This window comes from Aptenodytes patagonicus, chromosome 5 (assembly GCF_965638725.1).
Source record: "Aptenodytes patagonicus chromosome 5, bAptPat1.pri.cur, whole genome shotgun sequence".
Classification (NCBI taxonomy): domain Eukaryota; kingdom Metazoa; phylum Chordata; class Aves; order Sphenisciformes; family Spheniscidae; genus Aptenodytes; species Aptenodytes patagonicus.
In genome coordinates this window covers 25,603,292-25,629,383 of record NC_134953.1, presented here as the reverse complement: position 1 = coordinate 25,629,383, position 26,092 = coordinate 25,603,292, and the positions used below count along the sequence as shown (strand labels likewise).

General features: G+C 48.7%; 1 long non-coding RNA gene across 2 annotated transcripts; it reads left to right on the top strand.

The window, feature by feature from the left end:
- Positions 1-132: 132 nt before the first annotated feature.
- Positions 133-6,227, top strand: LOC143160849 (uncharacterized). 2 transcript variants are annotated; one of them, XR_012995446.1, is made up of 2 exons: positions 133-341; positions 6,051-6,227. It is a non-coding gene; the product is annotated as an uncharacterized LOC143160849 (long non-coding RNA). The 2 variants fall into 2 exon arrangements; XR_012995445.1 differs by lacking the exon at positions 133-341 and adding an exon at positions 4,462-4,810.
- Positions 6,228-26,092: the final 19,865 nt, after the last annotated feature.

Below are 26,092 nucleotides of genomic sequence, written 5' to 3'. Positions count from 1 at the left end.
GGCCGGGGCCACTGCGCTCCAGCCCGGGCTGCCCCGGGAGCGCCTCCCGAAGCTCCTCTCTTGAACTTTTCCTGCCCAGCGTCTTGACAGGCTGCTCTCGCTGTCCTCTTGGCGTCTACAAGGAGAAAATCTGGCAGGGGCTCCCTTCCCAGCAGTCCCCGATCTGCTCCAAGCGCACTTAGAGGCAGCCTCTCTCGGAGGGAGGGGTGCGCTACATTCGCAGTCAAATTACATGGCTGGCCTCAAAGCACTAGCTTCGGATTTCCAAACTAATACTCATCTTTTAAAAGCCGAGCCAAGAAGAAAATGCGAGGAAGGCCTCAGATGCGGGAGACCTCGGGGTAAGACGGTTGTTTACGGGCTGATCCAGGCTGAACTTTCGTGGGTGGGGGGATGGCGGTGAGGGAAGTTTCAGCCTCCCCTTAACTTTCTTTTCCAGGCGGGATCCGTCTCCCCCTTCTCTCTCCGGTCCCAGGCATCCGTGCCCAAAGCGGGGAGGAGAGGTGGCCCAGGCAGGTCGTGGCTGGAGGGGGGCTGCGTGAGTTAAAGGAGCGGGTGAAATGCCTCATTTCATTCTTTTCTGGACGTCCTAAATCCCAATCAGTATGTCTAAGCGTGCTGCGAGCCCTTCACAAAAGCGCAATACGTGGCGGCAGAGGCGGGAGCCTGAGCCGCGAAGCGCAGCCCGGCGCGGAGCCGAGCCGAGCCGGGCGCCCCGGAGCCGGGACGGGCTGCGGGGCTCCGGGAGCGCCCGGGGTCCTGCCCCGCCGGGGCGCCCCGAGGACCTCCGCTGAGCAGGTGGATTTCGTTCGAGGGGGTGTCGCTGCCGGCCCTGGCTCCCCCGAGCACCCGGAGCGCCGCGTGAACAGGGCCTCGCTCTCCACGCAGCCAGGGTTCCCGAGTGGGGCGGCCACACGGGGTGCTTTCCACGAGCCTCCCCGTCAAGGAGACCAGCCCTGAAATCCTCACACCCCTATTTCGGCCCTGCAAAGCCGGGCCAGCGCTGGTGCCATCGGGGGCCCGTCCCACCGGCGGGCGGGGGCTGCAGCGGCCGCGGGGGACCGGGAAACGGCCTCGCTGCCCGGATTCCCTTCCGCCGGCCCCGGGGAACAGTAATCCGGGACCGTCGCTTTAGTTTTTTCTTTTCGACGCTAATTCAGAGCATCCTCCCCCCTCGCTTCCGAAACCCCCCACCTGGCCGCGCACCCCCGGCCGGCTGCCGCCCGGCTGCCTGCGCTCGGCGCTGCACAAGCCCGGCCCGGCGCTCGCCAGCCGCGGGCAGCCACGGCTTTGTTTCGCACGTCTATTTTCGTCTCGGGAAGGTCGGACTTGCGGTTCCGAAATGATAGTAACGCGGGACACCAAAAAAAAGAGCAAATCCCCGGGTTTACACACGAAGCCGTAATCTGCACCCAGCCGTGCCAGACTCCGGGTCATTTTAAATGTCAACACGTGCGGAGGAAGCGGGAGAAAATACCGGAGCTGCGTGCGGGCGCAGCGAGCAGGGCGGTAGCGACAGCGCACCTTGCCGGGACGGACCGCTCGGCCCCGACGCGCATCCCTCCACACGTCTCCTGCCGGTCCCTGCCGGTCCCTGCTCGGCCCCTGCCCGGCCCGGCCCCCGCCCGCTGCGCGGGGCGCGGCGGCGGCGGGCGCGGGCGCGGGCCCCGGCGCGCATCCGCGGGGCGGCAGCGCCCCCTGCCGGCCGCCGGGCAGCCCGCGCCCGCCCCGCGGCGCCGCCGCCGGCAGCGGCTTTGGGCAGGGCCCGGCTGCCGCCCCGGGGCGCGCAGGCAGCGGCCCGTGGGACACCTGCGCGGGCCGACCCCGGGAAAAAGCCACAGGGAGCCTTAAGGCCGCTTCATATATATATATATGTATATAAAGCCCATAAGGTCTTTAGGGGTTTTTTTGGAAGGGCGCACAGTGTGCACGCACACACCTGCACGCACGCGCGCACACACACATCCGCGTGCACACGCGTCCACGCACACGCACCTCAAATCCTCCCCAGTGCGATACCCGCTGGCACAGCGCTTATTTTAAGCCCAGCGTTTTAAATACCCGCAACAGACCAGCCGCACGTCTAGAAACTGTAACCGGGCTGTAACCGTTAGCCGCCCGAACAGCTTCCCCGCGCTGCATCCAGCCCCTGCGCTTGCTTTCACACCTCGTTCAAAATCGTGGCTTGCTACACGCCACGTATGGCAACTTCTCGCAGTCGCGCGTGGTGCGACACGGGCGAGAGGCGTTTTTAAACGTGCCTGCCTTCCCTGCCCGCCTGGCGGGTTGACCTGCCGGCTTCGTCCCGAGCGGGACCGTCCCGTGGGGGCTCCCGTGGCCTCGGAAACGCTCGGGGTGTCGGCGGTACCGCACACCGGGGAGCTGCTTGTCCGTTTCCAGCAGCCGGGTGCTGCACTGGCAGATAAACGAGCTTTGCCCGGCAGCAGCTGTCCGGGGAGCCCCCGAAACTGCGGGTTTCTGACCGTATCTCCTCCGTAAAAGCCCGTGTCTGCCACGAGGGTTCTCCCTGGATGAAAACTCGCCAGGCTCAAAAAAATAAACTAAACGCCAGGCAGAGCTGCAGGCCAGCCAGGGGCTGCAGGTGTCCGTGCTCCGAACATCCCACGGGAAACCGCTCGTCGTCTCGTTCGCGAGCGAAAAGGTGCCCGAGCCTCCACCGGCGGGGCCAAGGTTGCGTTTGCGTGGGAAGAGCGTGCGGGGGAAGCTCTTGCACCTGGTGCTTATTTTTCTTGGTGGAAGGCGATGCATCCCGAAACAGAAACGCACCGTCCACAACATGAACCCCCGCTCTCCACCTGGGCGGGACGTTAACTGCCCCGAGTGGGGCGGAGGGGACACGGGTGGACTCCGGGGGTGCGCGGGGGTGCGCAGCGGCGCGGAGCTGCCTTACCTCACCGGCTTTGCTCTCCTAGCTCTCCCCCAACCCCGACCCCCCGATTAGCGTTCCCCATCAGTGCCGCTCCTGTGCAGCGGAGTCGGTCTGTGTTTCTGCAACCGGCAGGAAGGCGCGGAGCTGCCGCCCTGCCCGGGTGCCGGCCGGTCCGACACCGGAGCCCCCGGCAGCGGCCGGGGCCGGAGCGGCCCGAGGTGGCAGAGGGGCTTCCCGGCGGGAGGGATCACGCCCGAGGAGGGGGCTGTAGTTACAAACTTTCCTTAACTTTCCTATGGGCTGAGCGCACAACTGTCGGTAGGGGGAAAAAAAAAAGCAACAACAACAAACAAACCAAAAAAACCCGAACTAAAATAATTCTTCAAAAGCTTTGTTTCTAAGGAAAAATAGAAAACCACACTGTTACGTACCACTAGTTCTCTTCGGCACTTTTTGTTACTACTGAACTAGTTTTAGTTTCTCATTCAGACATTCAATTTTATTAATTATTCCTTTTTAACGTGCTCTTAAAGGTCCTGATCCTGCGGTCCCGCCAAGGCACGTTTGCTTTTCATTTCACGAAGCGTTTTGCCAGGCAGCAGGGAGGGTCGTCTGTATTTTCTATAGGATCGAGGACTTTTTATGCAACAGACGGTGCCATGTGCTGAGTTCCCGTGCTGGCCTCCCGCAGCGGGAAGCCCCTGCCTGGCCCTGCCGGGGGGAGTCCCCGGGAAACCGCAAACGCCACGGGGCGGCCGGTGCCGCCTCAACTGGCAGCTGCGGACCCAGCCGCTTGGGTCGAGCCTGGAGGAAAGTTAACTCTGCTGGGAGTCAGCTCCCTCTCCTCCCTCTGCTCAATGGTCGGATCGGTTTGGGGTTTTTTTGCGTGTTCACTTTCGCCCGTCGTTTTGGGGAAATTCGAGCTTGCAAAGAGCAGAGGGTTTTTCGGGGAGGATTCACCCTGCACGCCCCCACCAGCCCCTCCATCCACCCGAGACATCTGTCTCCCGGTGACCCGCATGAGGCAGAAGGAGTTTGCAGTGAAAGAGATGGATCAACTCTCAAATAATTCTCCAAGCTTCTGAAGTATAGCGATGCAATATTAGCACATTAAAGTGTCATTTAGGATACTAATTAATACGTATTTCATTTTAAACCATGCATTTTTTTCGAGGACTTGAAGTACATAATTGCTTGCAGTGGCATCTTGGAATAGAAACATAAGTATCCCGCTTTGACACGCATAACCTCGCCGAATTCCTTCCCTGGCTGATGTGTGTTCCCAAATATTCAAGCTCGCAGGGATGTGCGCGCTGTGGAAGTCATAGAGAGTGTAATAAAACAGAGCTCCTAAAGCAAAATCAGCAGAGTCCGTGGATGTTTCAGACCCGGGGTGGCTTTTTCTACATGCATAATGTATGTCAAACATAGACGTGGGGACTTTTGCTTAAACTGTGCGTGTGATTCCATCGGGTTACCTCTCCGTTACGTCGTGTTGGATGCTCCCATCCAACAACTGCAGTCAGCCCCAGAGTAGTTCCGAATTAAAGGCGCTTTTACAGTCTAATTTTTTTTCTTTCCTGGAAGGGAAAAAAATAAGGAAAAAGCTTGTTTCGGAGTTTTAGAAAACTTCACCTCCGTGCAGTGCACAGATGAGGGGATACTTGGGGCAGAGGTGCCTGCCTTTCCCCGGGTCGCTTCGCTGGCTGTTCCCCTCGGGGGACGCAGCTCGCTCACCGCTGGTCCGGCTCTTTTCGCCGCAGGAACTACGGGGAAGGTCAGGCCTCTGCTGGGAGTCACAGCAGCAGCGCGGCGCCCGCCCCCGCGCACCCTGCTCCGCGGGCGGCGGGCGAGCACCGGGCTGCGAGGGGACATGGACGTGGTGCTCGGTCGACCCCTTCACAGCCGCCAGACCTCTCTGTAAGCACCTAGGCACACCGATCCGGTGGCAGAGCAGTGCTGGAATAGCCGGCGCCAGGGAGCGGGGTGCGAGCAGCGGGAGGGACGGCGGCACCGAGCGCCAGAAACGCCTGCCCGGGCAGGGCTTTGCCCCCGAGCCGGTGCGCTCAGCCGGGCACGCTCCGGAGCTGCCGGCTCCGCTGCCGGCGGCAGGCAGGGCGCCTCGGGGGCTGCAGCAGCTCCGGGGAGCCGGCCTCTCCTCTCCCCTCTCCGGCCGTTCAGGCGGCAGGAGTAGCAGCCGGGAATCGAAAGTGACCCCCCCCCTCGCCCGACTCCTGCTAGATCTGGGCTGTTTGATGCTGCAATCCAACGAAAGTCTGAACTCGAGGGATAATTTTCTCCATATGGGCAGGCGAGTGCGCACACGGCTGTTCTCTCCAGAAATCGCCTACCTCCAATTGTTTTTCACTTTCCACAGACAGTTACGGGGGAAGAAATTAAAAAAAAAAAAAAAAAAAAAAAGACAAAAAAAGATGAAACGGTAAAGAAAGTGGGTTTTTTGATCGCAGGTCGGAGAAGGCAGCCGGAGCTCCGGGCGGAGCAGGCGAGCCGCGCCGCGCTTCGCCGAGGGCTCCGGCCAGGGGCCGCGGAGGTCCCGGAGAGGGAGAGCTCCCCACAGCCAAAGGCAAGGGATCGTGAAGGCAGAGCAGGAGCCTAGACCTTCTTGTAGGAAAGAGTGCGTGAGGCTGCGAGGGGTCTGCTCCACACACAGTGCCGCAGCAGAGCCTTGCTGCTGAAAATCTGCTCTGCAGCTTCCCAGCGCAGCGCAGCCAAGCCCCGGGTAACGCTGCCCGCAGCTCCTCGCATAGATGGAGCAAAAAACGGGCAGCGGAGGCACCGCCGCAGGCAGGGCGGCGGCGAGGCAGCGCGCCCCGGTCCGCCCGGGGGGGCCGGCGGCAGGGAGACGGGCCGTCCGGTCTCCGCTTCCCACCTCCCCGGGAGGTTAGCGCGGGAGGGCTTGTCCCCCCTTTCGCTGTTATTTCAGGAGAAGGGAGCGAGGGAGGAAGAGAAGAAGCTTGCAGAGAGTTTGGGGAAGGTTGCAGCCGGGCCGCGGTGTGACATTGTAGAGAGGAGCCGAGCCGCTGCGGGGGGCGGCGGAGCGGGGCGCAGTAAGAGACCCCCCCGGGGGCAGCGGGGACCTTCGCAGTCGGTATTTTTTTTTTTTTAAAGGCGTCAGTGAAACTAACAGATTTATTTGTAGTTCGCTCCTTCCAGCCCAGCGAACAAGTCCACGCATCAACAGGCGAGGATGTTTACGGAGATGGCGGACGGTACCTCGCCTAGTTCCCCGCTTGTATCACGACGGGATCGAGCTGCTCCACGAAACGATCTTCCAAAATTAGGGCGGTTCTTTATAAACGAGCAAACCTGATGTGTTTATTTGTTTGTTTATTTATTTGTTTGTAAGAGTTGTGCCGTTTTCCTGCTTGCAATTTAACTGCGCGCTGCTGCGGAGAAGTCCGCTCCCGGCGATCGCCGCAGCGACGCTGAGTTAAGGAAATACTACAGGTGTTACTGCGGTGTTTGGGAATTAATTCTTCTTCCTTCTCTCCCCTCCTCCTTCCCGGAGTTATTTCCTAGCCTACCCAGATAGCTGGGAAAGGGTCCCACATACCCCGGAGCTGTAAATTGAGCGCTGAAATACTTGATCTCACCGATCTTTGGAGAATTAAACCTGGCCTCATTTTACAGGAGGAAGCGAAGTCAGTCTCGGAGGTTTTGCGAAGAAAGGCTGTTATTTCCTAGAGGATAGGCGTTTAAGTTGTTAAATATTAGTTTTTAATTGCATATTGTTCTTTTAAAAAATAATATTTATACTTAGGTCCGGGCAGGTATTCAATTGAATTTTCAAGCCATCAGCTAACCGTTCTTTACACGACGATGGAAAATAGCCCATTGTGCGAGCGCCCGGCTATGTTTCTTCAGCAGACGGCGCTTGAAGTGCTCACCATTGTCCTCCGTGCCCCTCACCGAGGCCGCCGGGCAGCGCCGGGCCCGGGGCTTCACACGCCCCGCGAGCGCGGAGCGGGCGCGGGGCCGGCGTTAGCGGTGACCCCGGCTCTGAACCCGCACCGCTCCGCGGCGGGGCTGCGCGGGGGGGTCGCTGTAGCAAAAAGCTGTGAAGTACGGGGGGGAGCGGGAGAGGCTCTTTCTGGCGCAGTCGGGCAAAGCCATAGAGCGAAGAAACTAAAGAACAACAACTAGTAATAACGAATAAAACCTTCGGTATTAAACGTAGCCGCGAACCCCACGGTGATTTACAAGGTGCCCCACGAGGTCCCCGAGGCCAACCGCATCTCCCGTACCCCCAAGGCACCCCGCGACAGGGTTCTGGTGGCAGGGTCGCTGCAGGAGCCCCCGGCCCTTGCGGGGCGGCCGGGCTCGGAGCTCAGCCCCGGCTGCGGGGCGGGGGGGTGCGTGGCCCAGCCGTGATTTACTGCACATGTGGAAGGGGGTCCCCCTCGGCTCGGCTCCGAGGGCGCCCCGTGCGAGGGGCTGATCCTGCCCCGCCGCAGCGCCGTTCCCCACCGCTCCCCAGCACCCTCAGCTCTGCTCCTTATATAGAAACACCACTGCCACTTTCTTTTCGGGCCGAGCCCGTTTGCAAATACCTTCAACCGGAGGCTTTGCCCCCGCCCCAGCAGTCTCCCCCCATCCGAGGAGGTCATTTTGCAAAATTATGCTTGCTTCCCCTTACCCCCAGCCCTCCCCGCGCCCCGTCCCCGCACCCCGCCGGCTCTCGCCCACCCCTTTCCCCGGCAGCGCGATTTGCACCCCCCCGGCCTCAGCATCCCCCGGGACCGGGCCACTGCTCCCCCATGCAGGCACCCAGAGCCCCGGAGGGGGGCCGGGGTCCCTCGCAGCAGTGGGGCTCGGGCCCACGGGCCCCAGGTCGCACTCTGCTTTACCGAGAGGCACAGGGACCCTCCGGCCGGGCAGGTAAACATGCTTTAAAACCAGCGGTACAGGCACTTTGCACTGGAGCCGTCTGGTTTGGAAGTCAAGTTTGTGGGTTTGGAGGGGGTGAGAGACTTATTTTGGCGCGTAAATATTTCTGCTCTCCATAAACTGGCAGAGTGGACTAAAATGAACACATGGGTTCAGCATCTGTTTAGCTAGATGCATCTCACAGAGGAATATTGGCTTTTTACCTCCAGGTCCTAAATGGGAAATAAAAAGAGGTTGGTGTCCTCTATTCTGTTTGCAATTGCCTATCCCAGGATTAAAGAGATCTCCATTTTACTGGCTGTCTTTCATTTAACTGTTTGGAGACCAGAGATGGAAAACATTTCCCGAGAAGAAAAGAATAGCTGCATGGGATCATTTGCAATTCAGTGTGAAAATATTCTACCAAACCCATTTCTATCCCAGTGCAGTTGAAAAAATAGCACATAGCCGTCAACAGCCCATTCCGCTCTGCTGGACAGCACGGAAAGTTTTAGGCAACTAAATTCCTAATGGGAGACAGCAGCAAACAGCACAATCATGTATTTGACTAAACTATGTGGCAGCTTTAATTGCTAGAAATGTTACTAATGGCTAAAATATTACAGTTTTGGTAAATGGGAGACTTCCCACAAATGGTAAATGGTATAGCCTATATGGACAGAAACCAACAGAAGCATTAGCTTCAAGTGGCACACTTGGAAGCGCAGAGGAATGAGCACTTGGAAGGAAGTCAGGATAAAAGCAGAGCCGTCCAGCGTAGCACGCAGGGTGTGTGCTTGAGAGAAGCACATCCAGAAACAACTGCTTTTCAAATTGACATTGCCAAAGAAATAAGCATCATTTATGTTTAAATACCTTTTCATTGTCCCTGCTACCATGGGCAGAACATTTCATATAAAAATATGCTTCGTAATGCATGAGCGGAGCTGGCCACCCTCGAGTCGCCCCCAGAGCTTTGGTTTACTTCTTGTGGAGAGCTCTGCTCCTAACTGGGAGCAAATCCCTTAGCCCCGAGTTCCCTGGCCTGCTCCTGCCTGTGCTTATGCCTAGGTCTGCGGGGATGCCGCAGTTGGACAGTGCCCACTTGTGGCTGACCTTGTTTGAAGCAGAAGGTGCAAAAAGTCCCTGCAGGGGTGCCAGCCAGAAGGCTCTTGGAAAATGCAGTGCTTGACTTGTCCAGAGCTGATTCTTGCTTGCTGTGGACACTCCAAAATGGACAGGGACGTATGAAAAAGGGTACAGGCACCTGCGTATCCACTCTGTGTTAGAGCTGCATGTGAACATCCAGGACCCTGGAGGAATCCCAGCTCTCACGAATCCCATCACTGCACTGTTCACTGGAGTTGTGTACCGTTCAGTGGAACTCTCATACTCTGGCACCTAAAAGTCTTCCCGGAGGAGTGTTTGGTTATGGATTATTCATTTGCCTTGCAATAACTTTTACGGACCCTGTCAAGGATTAGGGCTCGATTATGCCAGGCTCCTTTTAAGTGCATAGATGACAATCCCTGGTGCAGGGGTCTAAGTAAGAGGGCAAAATAAGTGTCTGTGTCTTGAGCAAAGCAAGAAGGGAAAGTGTCAAAACTACAGTAAGCAATAGATGAGAAATGGTGAAGCTGAGGACAAAAGGACACTCCTAACTCCAGTGTATGGATTATGAACTGTTTTCTGCTCTGGCTAAAGTCAGTGGTAAAATGTGTCTTGATGCTCAGAGTGCAAGATTAAACCTTATTGCATGATGAGTTAATGATCACATCTAGCTCTCAAATAGTATTTCTCATCTTGGTTTTTTCTACAGTCTTAAACAAGTGCATCATCATGCAATGCTATACATTATTTGGTATGGAGACGGAACCATCAAGAATGTCAAAAAGCAAATCACAGGACAAGCCGCAGAAGCAGGACGTGCAGTCACAGTGAAGGTGTCTTGCGTACACAATTTAGGAATTACATTGCAACACTTACTGTCAGAGCTACTGCGTCACTATGAACAATGCTTCGTTAATACTTCCTATAGAAAATCTCCTTTCATACTTAGAACAATTAAATAGTTAGCAGGTCATCAAAAAATGGCCATGTGAGCTCGGAGGAGGGAGCTTACTAGCAAATTCGCTTTCTGACAATGACGCTGTATGACCAGTATCTGTGGTCAAATGAAGGAAGAAAACTGAGGCCTCAGAGGGAATCAATCACATCAGATTTATTTAGTTTTGTATTTTTCCTGATTTTTCCAACTTTTTCAATAAACACTGATTCCTCATCTGTTATCCTTAGATTAGAGAGTCTCAGACAAGGGGTAAGGAGCTATAGCTCCAGCCATAGCTTCCTACTTCACCTTAATCAAAACCTGCCAGTAGCCAGGGAAGCTCACTGAAATGAATGGGAAAGGTAAAGTGCCTGCAGATAAATATCCACTCAAACCTAGCCTTCCTCTTCAGCCGTATCAGACTGGAGACTGCATCTTAACCAACGATGAACACCTTCAGCTCCAAGCACTTTTCTTGCTGTCAGACATGTTCTGGAGAAGATGCAGACTGTCATTGTTTCTGAGCAAACTATTCCCTTAAGGCTGTCTGTCGGGCAACTTCCCTGGGCCATAAACATGTTCTGCAATTTAGATCAGAAACATTAGCAACTACCAAACAAAACCATACAACACACACAGGCAGCCAAAATAGAAAAAATAACTGGTCAGGCCTCTGCTATGCAAATACTTTCAGTCTGTTAGGTAAAGCAGCACTACATTACCTTCAAAAAGTTCATTAAAAGGTTCCCCAGAGCTGTGTTTTTTACCCGCAGCAGTCAGTTTTCAGGTCGCTTGCCATGCAACCTGTCAGAGATCGTCGGGGACTGGCTGTATTATTTGGCGTTATTGTTTGCATTGCTGTAGTGCCAGGCAAGCAGACTCCCCGGCAAGAGACAGAAACACAGAACAAAAGGATGGTCCCTGCCCGAGAGCACTTCCAGTCTTAAGCTAAGATGCAAAAAAGAGAGAGGGGGGGAAAAATAAAAAGGAAAAGAAAACAGCAGGTGGAGACAGGGAAGTAAAAAGAAAGGATGAGACAGGACTGATTAGTGTGATACTGAGCAGCCTCAACACAACAGCTGCTATCTGGCATCAAATTCTTCACATAAGTGATGGCTGGATGGGTCCTATAGGGAACTTGCCAGCACATTTTACCACATGAGCGATACGTTCTGTGTCACAACTGCCAAAAGCGCTTTGGGGTTGTAAGGATGGTTTGTGGTTGTGGCTTGGCAAAAAGTATAAGGAGGCAAGAGTGTGTGTCTTTCAACTGTACTGATATGCCAAGAATAAAGAAAAAAAAAGTCAGCAAGGCTCTCAAGCCCAGTCCCTGTGACACTATCATGAAAAGAAATGTTTATTTATAACAAGAGAGCAAATTTGTGAATCACAAAACCTAACTGGCAGCCTCAAGTAATTTGGAAGAATCAGTTTGAAAGTCTTCCCCCCCTCCCCAATCTATTCAATCTGCAATTGCAGGCTAAGTCACTTTGGGTTGATTAGCAGCCCACACAGTGCTCGGCGAGCCTCACTTTTGAAGGGAGGCTGAGAGCAGCATTTGGGAGCTCCTGGTTCCTGCAAGGAATTGCCAGATGTTCACAGGAGGTTGTCACACGGTCAGGGTAGAAGCTGAACTGCCCCAGTGTTTTTTTTTTTTGCATGCATATATCTGGCACGATACACACCTCAGTTTGGAAACCTTGACCCATATTAGGTTACAGTTCTAGTTAAAAAGTCGTTCATGTCAGTTTGAAAACCACATCCTTCAAAACATAATGTACTTTAACATTCTTTCGCTCCCCCTGCCCCATGGCCTCTAATTTAGTAGGGTTTTAAGAGCATCATGTGCTTGAACTCCGAGCTGCTCCCAGGCATCTAAAAAGTAATTGGAGTATTTAGGCTTTAAATGGATTCTCTTTTCAATCTAAATGGTATCACACATCAGAGATGTCAGTATGAGTGGTTGAAGAGAGATTAGAAATTCTCCTAAACAGTCTGGTAATTAAATCATCTATACATCCACATCTTTGGTTGAAGAAGCTCTGACTGCCCTAGGCCCCATCTCCTCTGTGCTCCCACTGCCTCAGAGCATGTGGTATAAAAAAACCATCCTGCCTGAAGACATTGGGTGTCAGTCCCACTATCGGCTGTTCATTTGGGATTTCTCAGGACCTCTCCCTGAAGGAATACTGCTTTCTCAATGGAGACTCCTGAGCCCACACCCAGGCAGGTATTTTGGTGCCCAACTCTAGTCAACAGTTGATGGAATTAGACACTAAAAAACCTTCAGGATTTACACCTTCATCTTTTTATTCCTCGCATACAATATCTAGTGCCTATCAACCATTGCAAATAGGAATATGGTAAGTAATGGCTAAGTTCTGCTCCAAGTTCAGACCTGAAAGCAGTTGTTATAATTAAGCCATATTAGTTACTTACCTTTTTAGTTTCTTTTTCTAAGCTCACAAGTTTTTATCTTCTCTGAAAAGAGGCATAAACAACAGCAGGAATGGCCCTGCCTCACATGGGGTAACGGCTGGTACCACTGCACAAAGTGGCTGAGGGTGCACTTGCACTCTGCCCCTCAAGTGTCCCCCTGCCACTGGACAGGTTATCACTGGAAGGAGATTACAGTCAGCATCAGATTGCTCAGTATCACAGTGATATCCTGCATATACACTCTCTGGAAAGTCTAACCTGTCAATATTTACATAGCAAAGATACTATAAATAAAATCAACCCTTCATCTTTCTGCTTACCTAATTCTAGACCCACATATTGATCTTAAAACAGTGCACACCTGAAGTAGACTTTGTTGATTATGAGTGGCTCAAATGATCACTCTTTAATGTTCTTAACTATCAGCTTCATTTTCTTTCTTTACTTTGCTTACAGAGGAGCTGCTGCACGGATGTTCTCACTTTCTGTTAGTGTAACTACATTTGGAGAGCTGTGTGCAGGCTCATTCCTGAAACAGAGATAGGCCCTTTTCCTACTCCTTTCCTTCCAAAATATATAAAAAATATGAAGAAGTCAACAACTTAGAAGGCAACTCAAAAGTTTTGTTATACTATCATCGTACTCAGTAACGTGGAAATGGCAACAGCAGCTCTTTTGCTAACTGCACCCTTCTTATTACAGTAATTGCTACAGTAACTCAGAAATACACCATCTCAAATACACGCACCCCACTATACCAATAGATAATAAGATTTTAAAGTCATCAACACTGAATCTAATCATATCAACTAACCCTTAGCAACTATTTTGTCTTAAAAATCTGACAGAATTCCTCTACTTTGTCATTATGCCTGTGTGGTCCCCCTTCTGAGCATGCCAGAATGAAATGTTAATCCTAAACAATGACATCTCCTGGGTGGATTTTACATTCTGCAAGATCAGTTTCTTTATGCCTGGGAAGGAGTTTGGTGACTCATACCAGCCCAGTAACCGAAGGTAACTATGCAATATATACAGTGACTCCAGCAGGTTCCCCAAGGGCACTTGTTCCACACCCTCTGCCACGAGTCACAAAGCAGCCATGTGCTGCTGACCAGATTTCAGATATTTCATCTAAAATACTGAGCCTCACAGTTGGCATGTCTTAGCCACCTGGGCTTGGGGCATGCACATCATCAAGGAAGAAAATCCCTGCACCTTAAGTGCAATTTAAAAATTGGATTAATGTTTTTTAAACACTCCCCTCCCTTGTCCTGAGCTAACAGCACCAAAGCAGTCATGCCCAAGGATTCCAAGAGCCAAGTGGAGGGGCGTGATGAACTGTCTCTCTTTCAAGTGTCTGCAGCCTCTACATTTGTTGTTTTATTTGGGCTTTCTGAAAATGTTCTTCAATGAACTGAATTACTTTCAGTTGTAAATCTAAGATGGAAAAATGTAGTATTAGGCATATCTGGCTCGCCATCCCTCAAGTAATATCCATATGCACATTCCTTCCCCTCGCCAATCTCTGTTTGCTCATGAGTCTGCTGGATTTTAAGCAAAGGCCCTTGCATATGGTAGCAGCACTCCACTGGTCACAATTCAAGGCAGCTGCAGATTTCTAAATGAAATACAATATGGAAGTCCTTAAAACAAACAGAGACGCTTCGACTTTTAAGTGCAGAAGTGTTTGAGATTCACTAAATATACACAACAGCTCATTCTTTGTGCTTCCAAAGCTCGCTGGAGGAGGCAGGGTTTGTCATTTAGTAGAGTAATTATAATGATTCATTATGATGATTATTAATTATAATCATATAATCACAGTAATGATTAATAATTATAGTCATTACTATTTATATTAGAAGAGATCCTAGAGGCCCCAGTCAGAATAGTGGGCCCCATTGTGCTTCGTAAGGTAAGGACAGATGATTAGGGGCACCCTAATGACATGGGCACTGTGGTCAAGGACCCAGGCCCTTCAGATCTAAGCACTGCGTTTGCTTAATGCAATATGCATGCTGCGGTGGGGCACCACACGGGGTGTGAACCGAGATGTGCAGTCCTGTCAGGAATGAGGTGTCAAAAGGCAGAAGATACCCCAGGGAATGGCAACGGGAAAATGACAGGGGAAACACAAAGTGACAGTTACAGCTTAGAGAAGGGACCTGCGGCTGCAATGTTTGCAAAAGTCGTGTCTGCTTCTATGCATTTCCTGGTCCTCCACTTTGTGACAACCTCATGCTTGGGCAAGATGGGGTACTGTGACAAGCACTGCCTAACTCCAGCGGTTTCCAGCTCATCAGGCTATTCTTGCCCAGTCAGCTCATGTAGATGTACTTCTCTAGGTGTTTTCCTGCCTTGACTTGTGAGGGACTTACCCTCTTCTCCCCTCTCTTCTCCAGCACTGCCTCCCCATCATCTACATGATTTAAACTTGGGACTCTGAGATGTAAAAATACCACCCATGCTTGTGTAAATGTTCATTATATCATATTATACCATAACGCCTGCCAAGCAGGGGACAACAGTCTATCTTGTCTGCCTAGGCACTGCCTGCGGTAATTGCTGAGCCTGCGACCCTCTGCAGCACACTTTGTTCACTCATGGAGTTTGCTCTCTGCAGCAGTTTAACACAGTGCATGCTAATGCAATAATCTAATATTGCATGCTTAGAAGCCTCCTGAAGCCAAGGTACTACCAAAATTACTGGGCCTAATCGTAAGTGTAAAGATAAGTGTGTGTAAACCTTTGCAAGATTAAGCCCTTGGCCTTTTGTTCTGCCTATACATAAATAGCGGCTTTCTTGCCACCTCCTCGTATGTGATTGGCTTTGAAGATGCAAAAGGTAGGGAGCTCTGGATCCAGTGCTGTAATTTCTCTGTTCTTCTCCAGTCTGCTCCTAAACTGAAATTTCTCTGTTCTTCTAGTCTAGTCCCAAGTTGCTTGGTTGACCAGTAAAAGCTATTTGGATTATTCTATTCAGAGTCTACAGGACAGATTCAACTAATGAGTTGTGAGCCAGTCTAACAACTTAACGAACTTAAAAGGTGTCGATAGTAGCTCAAGTGATAGAAACAAGAAACAAAGTCCTTTTGTAAACTGGGTGAAAATCCATTATTTCAAAAACTGGGGAATATGAAAAATGGTGATGCTTTATCCATCTCTCCCCAACTCCCCCAAACAGGGGGAAGCACAGGTGATAATAGGCTTATCTTGCTATTATCAAACACTGAAAAGTTGATCTCCTATTGTACAGGCAGATCTGCTGCAAACTTCATTAGGAAAATTATTGAAAATATATTTGGCGTGTGCTCCATGACACAATGCAGAAGAGAAAAACAGGAGCAGCCCTGGAGGTATGTTGGTTCTTTCAGTAACGCAAGACAAGGGACTGGCTGGTCCTTGCTTCTGCAGGACAGTGGTGCTGTTTAATTGCACAATGTGACGCGATTCTTCAGGGGATTATTTTGTTATTAAAAAGCTTTACATCCCTAGGTATTCTCAATAAAAACTTCCACAGAAAGAAAATCTGAGGCTGGAAAATGGAGTTTGGAAATGACAAAGTTAAAGCTTTCTTATGATCCAGTCCCTGATTACGTGATCACATATGTATGTCGAACAGGGAGTGAGGCGGAGTTGGATACTCCAAGTGAGTGAGTTATGGTGGAGCCTTGTCTGATTCACTACAAAGGTTGGATGGTATGCACTCTATGAGACATGTGGCCACACAGCAAACAATGAGCATAAAAATAAAAATTGAACAGCTGCCTCATTTGTTAAGCACGTCCATCTTGTACATTGAGCAAGCCTGGGTTCCTGTGGGGGGAAAAAAAAAGCGTCTGATCGTATTAGCTATATATATAGACTGCATGCGGATACATCAATATCGGATGCTTTCTAAGGCTGGGATATGTCCTGGACTCCAGACAGATATAAGAATAAAAGACATCTTAGAGAATATTGCATTTTTGGCAACATGTGTTGGCTCAAAGGAATTGTAAAGGAAGTAAATTAAATACTACTAAGAATGTACATATTTATAGCATTTTCCATAGGATCCCAAAACACCTCTCAAAAAATTAAGTTTCACAACACTGCTGTGATCTAAGTAACAAGCATAGTTTTTTTTCTAATGTACGAAGTGAATCAGAAAAAGACAAGGTAGTTTAACCAAACTGTCAAGAGCAAGAGTGTCTGAATTTTAGGCTCACATTTTAACTCTTAGACAAACTGTCTTCTATGAAAACATCCAGGGAAACTATTGATTTTCATGCTTCCTTGCCCTTCTCCAGCAATCCAACACAATGCTCAGGCATATGGTTAACTTAAGGCCATTGATTTTTGGCCCATGTTTCCGAAAAAACTTTTGGTGTGAAGTACATACAGTTTTGAGCAAAAAAAAGTAGGTTTGTAAGAGCATTGGTCATTTTACCAACTGTGCCTAGAATTTCCTGGACGTTATGAATGTTCAGCTGAATCCCCAGTGTCAGATTGTATTAAAAGACTGTCCTCAAAAAGGAGCATTCCAAATTTCCATGACCTTTGCCAGTTTCCAATGATTTGACGTTTATTTGCGCTATTGTGCAAAGTTTTCTGTTGAGTCAGATCATTCAGGACTAACTGCTGGGACCACAGAGTGTCAGCAGAACATAATTCATCTGTGGCTAACGGCAGCACAGTTTATCGGATAGGTAATGCTTCTTCATGCTGAGATATGCCACTAAGAAATTTGGAGGTTTTTTTTTTCCCCGTTAAAGCGGGAATTAAGCATTCCGTTGCCCCTTTGTTTGCTTGTTGGATCTCTTTAGAAGGAGAAATTACTGTAGCATCTTTCTGGGGTGAGAAGAGGGAGGGAGAAGCAATATATTGATTTTAAAGAATGCCCCCAGCACCCTATTTTCTGTATCATCCATGCTCCCTTGTGTCTTTGTTGGCTTTTTGGATGATTTGGCTTTATCTTTCTGCTTTCCATATATACACACACACCTGCTCCACCTCCGCCTTTTCAGTCTATTCCTAGGGGAATTCCCTCAGACTGCACAAAGTGCTCATACCAAGCTCTTTTCCTTCATAATAGAAGAAATACCCACCAAGATTATGCCTTGCTTTTGTGGTGTGAACTACAGTTGAATAAAACTTCCCCGGCTGCACAGTGAGACCAAGTCTTTGAGCCCACATATGCTTTATCTGAAAACAGCTCGCCCATAAAGGTAAAACAAGAAAAAAAATTGTTGTGAACTGTTCTCAAAAGTGAGTATGCATGGAGCTCTAATTAGCTTTTACTGCTGTAGATGGGACATCTTGGCTTCAGGATAGAGCTTGAGTTGACTTAATTGCTTAGATCTTAAGCTATGCAAGGCAAAGACCCTCTGTGCTTGTGTAGTATCTAGCAGTGCTGGAACCAGACTGAAGTTCCTCAGCAAGACCTCAATGCAAATAATGAATGCAGCTACATAAGAGGACATTGAGTGACTCATTCTAAACCACAAGATGTTTGGACTGCAAATAAAGAAAGATATGTGGGATATAATCTGCTGTTGAGTTTTAACACAATTCCTGTTAACTCTGAGTTCGACACAGCCAGAACAATAGCAGGCTATAGATTTTGTTTCCATCCCTGACATTTACTAAGCGCTGCAAGACTAAAACATTTTGAAGGTTATATCCAATGTCCTGTGGAATGAATGACAAACGTCAACTCTCACACTCTTGCAAGATCTGAGCAGGAATAAGACAACTCTATAGACTGAGGCAAGTTTTTTATTACAAATACCTTATTAAATCTAAATGGTAATGGCATTCCAATTAGCTCATTGTTAGGAATCTTTCATGTTTGACTTTCATTTAGACTGATTACGGGAATAATGCAGACCCTTTATAAGTAATTGGCACAAAATAAAAGCGTTTGAGCTGCAAAAACCCTCCTAGAGGCTGCGCTCTCTAAAAAAAAAATAAATAAAAGCTTCCTATCTTTCCCAGCTCATGAGCTCTCTCTGTTCACCATAATAATGAGACAACCCATTGAGTCTCCTGTGGGCCTGGTGGTATCGGAGCTCCCTTTTTACCTACCCCTCTCTTCTCAGGAGCTGTAGGAGGGCTCCTTCTCTTTTACTCTCCACCATCCTATTCTCTGCTCCCTTCATCGCAAGCCTTGGCACTGTTTTATTGATCCTGCTCAACTGTGGATTCTTTCACACCCAGATCACAGGCTAGCCTCTGTCTCTCCCACCCCTCCTCCTCCTCCTCCTCCTCCTCCTCCTCCTCCCAGCCCCACTGGTCTCTCCAGACAAGCAGCTGGGAACACGTCTTTCTGTGTTTTCTGCTGCAGCAGAGCCTCCATGAGCCTGACAGAGGCTATTGGTGACTCCTCACAGAGGGATTCTGCTTGCCTCCTTCAGAGGGAAGGATATGGGAAAGGACTTTTTCAAGACACTGCTACAACCTGGGACAGAGATTTTCCTTTCTTCCCCTGGTGGAAGGAGGCCCAGAGAAAGGGAACCCACCGTGGGGTCCCTCTTGCCACAGGGAGGGCTGGAGCACAGCCCTTGGAGAGCTCAACCACGTTGGTGAGCCTTGGTTTCCCCCCATGGGTTAAGTTCCAGTTGGGCAAGGGTGCACCAAGCCCGGAGGACCCTGCTTACAATGGGGTGTGGGCTCAGGAGGAAACATCCCGTTGTGAAAGACACTGGTTTCAGGGAAAGGCATCCAAAACCATTGCCTGGAGCCCCAGCTCGTTAGGTTAAGAGAAGGAGCATCACGAGATTATTTGGTGAGAAGAGAGAAGGCCACAAGCATTCATCTCTGCCAGACCTCCCTTCTTCTTTCTCCGACTAATCTGGTGCCAGCCCTGTCCTGTTTCTGCGCACAGAGGCTACAGTAAAATGTGCAACGTAGGAAAGCTTTCCTGCTCTTTGAACTGGGTATGCACCTCAATTGGACCTTCTGCCCCTTCCCACCCCACTGCGGGTGGGAAGGAAACCTGGCAGGTGGGCTGCGGGAACCCGAGATGTACTCCAGCCACTTCCCTGCCACCGGGATCAAGCTGGGAGCAGCGCTCTGGATCACAGCTTCCTGGCAGGGTAGATACAGCATGTGTTAACCGTATGACGGCGCGCCGGGAAAGGTCTCTCTGGTGTGGGAAAGGGAAGGGCCAGCAGTTCGTACTTGGGAACAATTCGGCTTCTGCAGGGCTCTGGAGGGCGAGCTAGGAGCTACGTGTAAGCAGCAGCAGGGTTTTGGGAAAAGGTGGCGAAGTAGATGGCAACAGCAGGCAGCTGTAGAATAGCAGGCAACTGAAAGCTGGGACCAAACAGCCTGAAAGCTGGGCCAGGATCTGTCCTGTTGCTCTTAGAGGAGAATGGTGGTACCCACAGCATGAAGGTGCTGGACTAATTGGACAGTGGAGCATGGCCTAGAAAGGCTGTGAAATTCCCATCCTTGGAGGTTCTCAAGGCTGACGAACAAAGCCCTGAGCAATCTGGTCTGAATTCAGTGTTGACCCTACTTTGAGCAGGAGGTTAGACTGGAGATCTCCGGAGGTCCCTTTTGATCTGAATGGTTCTGTAATTGTATGACTGCACATGGGTTGGGAACGGCTATTTTGCTCTCTCCATTTGGTGAAAGCATCTTTTATTTCTGACAGCATTGATCGAAGAATCTCTTCCATTACTGGAACTGTGCAGTGTTCAGAGAAACCTGCCCATTCTGCAGGGTATTGTCCCTGGGGTGCCAGTGGTCTCCATGCTCACCGGACAGCCAGCACGCAACCCTGTAGATCAGCTTGGTAATCCTTGCATTTGATTTCCTACAGTGCCTCTGTAGGGTTTGGAACCATCAGCCTGCTGGTAGCATACCTTCCTTCCTTCCTCTTGCCTGTTAAGGACCGGTGACTCTCCTGATGAAACTGGGGAAAGATTTCCATGGATTTCCAGAGTTGGATCAGGACTTTCAAGTCTCTCTGGGCAGTGACGCTTGGTGGACTCTTCATATTGGCTGGAACATGATCTGGTACAAAAATCAGTAGTTTTTTACTAAGTAACATTTGATCTACTGTAACCTGGTATCACAATCTTGTTAGGAATTAGTTGCCTTTTTTAAAAAAACGCAAATAATGAAGTAACTGGCTCAAAAAGCTGCGACAGGTGAAATGATGGCAAGTTATGGGCACATGCCTAACTAAAGCACATAGCTAAGCACGTGCTTAATTACTTTTCTGGTCTGAATATGGGTACTTTCTTGAACTGAAATTGAAAATTGCTCCATAGCTGAAACATATAAACAGACCTGTACAAGAGAGCCTGTATTGTGCGACTGAGAAATATTCCCATGGATGGCTAAGTCTTAAATTAACTCTGATTTTTATGGGACTCTTTGAACCAGAAACCATGACAGAACTTTTAATACTAAGCTGGCAGTAATTTAGGCATTGCTGTATTGTCAGGCATATTTATCCTGCCTTTGTATTTGTAACTGGTTTATATTTACTTGTCACATTAAAATAACGAAGAATTCACTTTTGCATGTTTGAGCCATTCTGATGAGGTATGTACAGATAAGAGCCTTGCTATCTGTCTGCAGTAATAAAGATGAAAAATCTGCTGACATCCCAAACAAGCTGTAAACTAGGTCGTTTAACAAAGTTCATTTTAATGCTTAAAATCCCTGTGTTGTCATTGAAAATTAGGAACTTCAGGTGAAACTTTGGATGTGTCGAAGTCATCTGCGACAATGGATCCAGAGGTGGTAACTGGCTTAATAGCTACAAAATTCTTCTGAATAACCCTACTTACACTTCTGTCTATAAGGTTAACCAGAAAGGAAATTATGCAGAGTAAATTTTCTCTGTTTAAAACCCATAAGCCTTACAAATTATATTTACATTTAATTAAAAAGTAGACACATTAGCCATTTTTTGTGCACTTTTTTTCAGATTCTGCACTGGTTCAGAATTTCTCTGCAAGATGTTTAATGATAATCTTTTTATAAATAATAAGATATTTAGACAGGGTTTCCTTTAACCCCAAGTCTTGATTTGTAAGTTTAATAAGTTTCCAAACATATTATTGAGAATTGTGGACAAAAAAAAAAAAAGAAAAAAAAAAGAGAGAGAACAAAGAATCGAGGTGCATTAATAATACGCAGGAGTGATATTGTTCTACCCTCAGAGCTGGATGAATTCCCTGTGTAACCCTTGAAATTTACCCTTCGTATCTGTTTCAGAATTAAATAATCTCCTTACCTCAGCTGTATATCCATACTGCACTCTTTATCACAGAATATATGCTCTGTCAGCATCCTAAAAGTTACAGCCAGAATGATTAGTGATTTTGGTATCTGGATTTTGACATGAGTCTCCTCAGAGAGAGCCTAATTTGGGTTGTGATTTCTTTGTTTATTCCATGCCTTCTGCTAAGAGGTGTATTTAATTGTGGGAAAAAAATAATTGGAGGCTGCTGAGCATTAGATTCCCATAACTGACATGAATTTCAAGCCCTAGTCAGCTACCAAGACAGCTCTGTCCTCTGCACACACCAGTATTGACCCATGGCCTCCGAGGGAGCTCCAGGAAAGGACACATGAAACAAATCCCAAGGAGACCCTTTAGATTAGGAACAAAACCTTGTTCACAGGTGAAAGCAGACCACCAGGACAATGCTGTCCCTAACCCCTGCATTGCTAAGTTAGCACCATCTGAACCAAATTAGGCCTTTTGGGGATCAAGTTAATAAAGCATGGAGGACATGAATGTATTGCTCATAACAAGCAAGTTCAAATGAGAAAGATGAGATAATCAGGCCAGGGGGAGGTGAAAGAGGGAATTCTGATGATTATAGTTATTTGGAAATCCAGCAGAGGGAGGATCCCTATGGCTGAAAAACATTTCCACACCTAGAATTTGTGGAGGATGAGGTTTTGGTGGTGACTAGTTCTTTGATGTCTTTTCCTTTCCCCGCCTTTATCTTCACTTGAGCCTCAACCAGCAGCTTGCTCCCAGGTGAGGTTAATTCCTAGATGCTGCGAGGAGCTATCAGCCAACTTCTTAAAACACTGTTTAATTAGCAGTAATATTACATTTTCAGAATGGAAGCATGTACATAAAGGGCTGGAGTTATGAATTACAGTAACAGCGGATAATCTACAGAGAGACAACAACAAGTGCCCAGACATGCCCATGTATTGTGCTTAAAGCTGGCCAAGTGATGAGTGTGTATGTGGGATATTTGACTAAAGGCTCACATAGCAGAAAACAAAATAAAGCAAATAGAAGAAGGGAGAGAGAGGTGAAGAGGAAGGAAAAACTAAGACTTAATTCCCCAAGCCACTATGTCACCTGCAAATTCGGACATCAATCATCTTCCACTGGAGACGCAGTTGCACTGGGCAAAAATTAGACAGGAGGTTTCCCTGTGTGTGCTGTGATACAATAGCACAAAGAAATACACACCATTGTCTTACCGGTCAGGAGCCTGTACTGGTACCATGTACATACTTAACAATATGTAGTTCCCAAATTAAAGTGATTTACCATAAAGTCAAATTTAATTCCTTTTTTTTTTTTTGTAGCTCCAGTGCTACTTTGGAAAAGCCTAATTAGCTGAGCACTATGAAAAGTATTGTTTTCTCCTGCACCAATGGACCCCCTTTTTTAGTATCAGGTCTAGACAAACACGTCCAATAATAATCCCAGCTCCCTAACCCCAGTTTCCACTTGACAAAACCAGACCAGTTCAGAGTAAAGAGCCAGTGAGAAAAACAAAACAAACCTGAACAGTCTGTGTATGAAAAACATAGCTGACTGGTTTGAGCAGCTTCAGGCTTGACACTGAAGTTCCTCTGTGGCAAAAGGAACTGAAAGGCATGATGGAATCATCAGATTTTTCTTTGCATAAATTACAGCAAGGCCAGAGATTTGTGAAGATTTGACTGTTAAGTCACATATGGATATTTGGACAACTTAGGATGGCTCTAGTTGTTAGTAAACTAGGCACAAATTAAGCTACTATTAACCAGGAAACCCAACATATTTGACGAGCAGTATTTTGACAAAACAGATCTTCAACAACAAAATACCCTGATGAGTATTTCTCAGGTTTCTGCCCTTTCCTCAGAAGAGCAAACATTGCATTATCGTGTTTTGGAAATCCTTACTGCTTTGTTCCCAAAATGCCCTGAAAAAAATCACGTTTTCCTCTCTTCTCATTTACAGCTTGAAGGTCCATCTATGTTTTCCACAGCAAGTTATGAAACTGGCACTATCCTTATCCTCTTTCCATCTGCAAAGGGTGGTTTTGTCCAAGATCTTGAAAGGGGAGTGAGCCACTTGAGTATCTTTAGGGATCCAGTCCAACTGACTCATGAAGACATCAGCAGAGGAAGAGGCAGCACATGCTAGATGTGAGAACTTCCCATGGGATTGTCCCAGGGTTGATGTCAGTGGTGACAAAAATGCAATTGGATGAGTCACAACTTGTAAGGAAGACCCAGCGCCTCAGAGGTACCTAACTCTGCGGGGCCCAGATCCTTGGAGCAGTACAGGTATATAATGCCCATTGATTGCAGAGGGGTTAAGCACTTTAACACCCTTCTCTATGGATTTGAGAACCTCTATAAAACAAAATGCGTGACTTTAGGGTAGCCCAGAAGAGAGGAACAAGGAATGGTATGGGGTCATCAAGTACAAATAACCAAGCAGAGCACCAGGCTTGTCAAGGTCCTGCTGTACAGCTCACTGAAGTCAATGAAAAGATCCTTCACAATTTCAGTAGATCAGCCCTGCTGCTTTACTCTTCTTCAGCTGAACGGACTGGAACACTGCCTGCCTCCTGCCTCTTCCCAGGGTGAGTGAAAAGCAGTCCAGAGACGTTAAGGCAAATTCATCCTTTGATTTAAACAAGGTTTGGACAGGGCCCAGGCTGGCCCAAAGTGAGCCTCTGGTTACATCAACAGTTGTAAGTAACTTAGCCTCTGTCAAAGTGCAAACGACATCTCCGTCTGCCATGTGCAAACCCTGCAACAGTAAAGATGTCATTAGATACTCCACATCTGAGGCAGCCCACTCTTGCCAAGCCCAGACCCCGTAGAATTTGGCATCACTTATAAAGATAAATCTATTAATATTTATTATCGTTACTATTTAATATTACTCTCTGAATTGCAAGCAGGGGAGTTGAGGTTGTGGGTAACCTGCAGGCCAATTAGATTTCAGGAGGAGCAAACTTCTGGACTTTTAGAGCTATTTCTCTCTCAGAGTATTCCTGTCTGGCTAAGCAATACGTGGAGCTAGGGTGACAGCCTGTGGCAAAACAGAAGAATTTCAATATCTTAATCCTTTTGATTTCCACTTGCTTTTGATCTTTTCTCCACTTCCTGCCTGTCAGGCCAGACAAAGGTGCTAACGTGGTTGCTACCACCACCCCTGGTTTGAAGGATGGGAAATTGCCATCCTTTCTCCCTCTTCTTTCTCCCTACTCTCCTTTGTTGGTGTTTTCAGGTGCTGCATTAACTAACAGCCCATTTGACAAAAGGGTGTTTTTCCTGGCTGCGCAACCTGAAGGAAATAATCTTATGTGCATCTTTGCAAGTGTCACTCCAGTGGGATGGCTGGTTGGCTCCTTTTGACTCCAAAAGAGAGGAGTGATGGAGCAGCCTAAATCGCGGTTCTGCATTTTTTCATGTTTTGCTTCTGGCCTGTTCCTCCTTCCGTGACATGGGCCCTGTTAGAGCCATCTCATGTCGAGGTCTTCTAGTTGGCGGGGCAAAAACCACCTATCTCAAGAGCAAGGTAGCAGCCTCTGCACTTCTAATAACACTTCAGGCATTTTTCACTCCCATGATGTTTATTCTGGGCCAGGGTTTTCTTCTGCTGCTGCTTCTTTCTCTTTAGCAGTAGAGTTAAAAAAAAATAAATCTATATTCTTTCTATACTCTGCCCGAATTAATCAAATGAATTTCTTTAAAGCGACACTAAATGAGTCACAGATGGTATTGCCCTTTTACAGGTTGCAGAAATCACCCATTACAGTTCTTTTAATTTATCAGTGAGGGAAAATAAGATGGCCTCTTGCTCCCTTTGCAATAATAATCAGAAACAGTCTATGTGGAGTTTAATTTACCCCAAATATGTATTGATAGTTGCAATGAGGAATATGTGACCTTTTTGGGAGTCACCAGCGGATGGAAGGTGGATAGCTTTTATAAAACCACCTTTAATAAAAAGGAGTGTTATATTGAGTATGGTTGGTGGGGTATTTAAGCATATGGTTTCCATATCAGGAGCCAAGATGGCAAACACATGCTTTACCTTCTGACTAACCTTTCTTATACTGATCACTCCTTGCAGAAAGAAAGCCGCAAGGGATTTTTTATTTTATTTTTTTTATTTTACAACTCTGATTATATGGAAGAGCCGAAGAAATTTCACAAGGAATGTAAAGCTTGTGTCTCATTTGTTTATTTTTGTCCTGGTCGTACAAAGAGAGGAGGAGATGAAATTTGCCCGTAGGCTTAGCCCGGCTCTCCCGGCTCCCCCCACTCCCGGTGGGATCCCTCGGGAGGGGACCAAGCCGCCGCTGACAAGAAGTGAAGATCTGCCGCGGCTCCGCGGCCCCGAGCAGGACCCGGGCGGCGGAGCTGGGCTCCCCGCGGGATCCCGTGGGCAGATCCCTGCGACTGGGTCCGCTCCCCTCCGCCGCCACCTTCGCCTTTGCAAAACACTGCCTGGGAAAAGCATCCCCAGGCGGCCCTGGCCCCTGCCGGGGGGGGCCGGGGGGTGGCAGGGCTGCCGGTGCGGGGGCGGCCGGGGCTTTGCCTGCGGGTCCCAGCGCTGC